Consider the following 1,146-nt stretch of genomic DNA (forward strand, 5'->3'; position numbering starts at 1 on the left):
AGCGGCTATTAGCACCTTGTTTCATGTAAATGCCATGAACTCAACCAGAGCGCGTATATTGTTTCTTGTTTACTTCAGTACTAAGTACTAGTACTTCCACAATCAGTTAGTAAAGTCATACCTTAGTAAAATCTACTTTGATGAACGAATCAAAACGGGACTGTAGACATTAAGTTTTACACATTCAAATGTGGCTGCACTAGCGCTAATGGAGCGACCACTACGTACGGGAAGGAACGGATCTTAGCGAAGCCGAGATTTGTGAACCAAACACAACCCATCGAAGACGGGCCGCCAAACATAAAAATGGAGGGAAATGACAGACAACAAGCCAACAAAGACAACATCACCAGACTAACAAACTTGGAAAACACCACTTCCAGCGCTAACGTTGTAAGAACTGTGGAACCTCAAACTAGTATGTTTGCGTCAGCGGAAAGGCTGCCGAAGTAACCACTACATGAAAAACTGCGGCGAAAAAGTAACATGGGTTCGTCCCATATCTAGACGCAAGTGAGCTACAAAAGTAACAGAACCTATGCATCTTGCTTGTTGCTGTCAACTTACCCGTTAAAGATTGAACCGATACATGTACGTACTATAACTTGCCATACCCGGCCAAAGACGACTACATTACTGTTACTCTTTATTTTGTGCTGTATAATGTTTATCCGTTACATTATCTATCATTGTCATTTCTGTGAATTCCTTAAAACATCTACTGTTAGTTTGTGTAACATTACGTAGTGCTACAATCTGCGTAAAAAAGTGGGCTTCATTACGTGTTATCTGCTAAGTCGTGTTGGTATTGAAAACTGTTTTATTTTGCCGTTCTTCTACAAACAACAAGCAGAATTATGAAGATACTCGTTCTCAATACACATGCTGCAAACTAAAGTAATGGCAGTCCTACGAAAATTCTGTTTGTAATGTATAAGCGCTTTATGTCGACGAAGAATGGGTGTGAAATACATGTTTTCGCCCATCGTGTGCCACCGGCTCGGTGATAATTGGCTACTTTACAAGTGAAAGAACCGCGTCCGTGGGCCTTGATAAATTATTCAAATTATTCAGCAGCCCTCTGATTGGTCCCCGCTAGAAATTTACTGGATGTCATTCAGTGACGAGCCCCCCCCCCCCGCCCGT

This window comes from Branchiostoma belcheri, unplaced genomic scaffold (genome assembly GCF_001625305.1).
Source record: "Branchiostoma belcheri isolate BF01 breed outbred unplaced genomic scaffold, Haploidv18h27 scaffold22, whole genome shotgun sequence".
NCBI classification, from domain to species: Eukaryota; Metazoa; Chordata; class Leptocardii; order Amphioxiformes; family Branchiostomatidae; genus Branchiostoma; species Branchiostoma belcheri.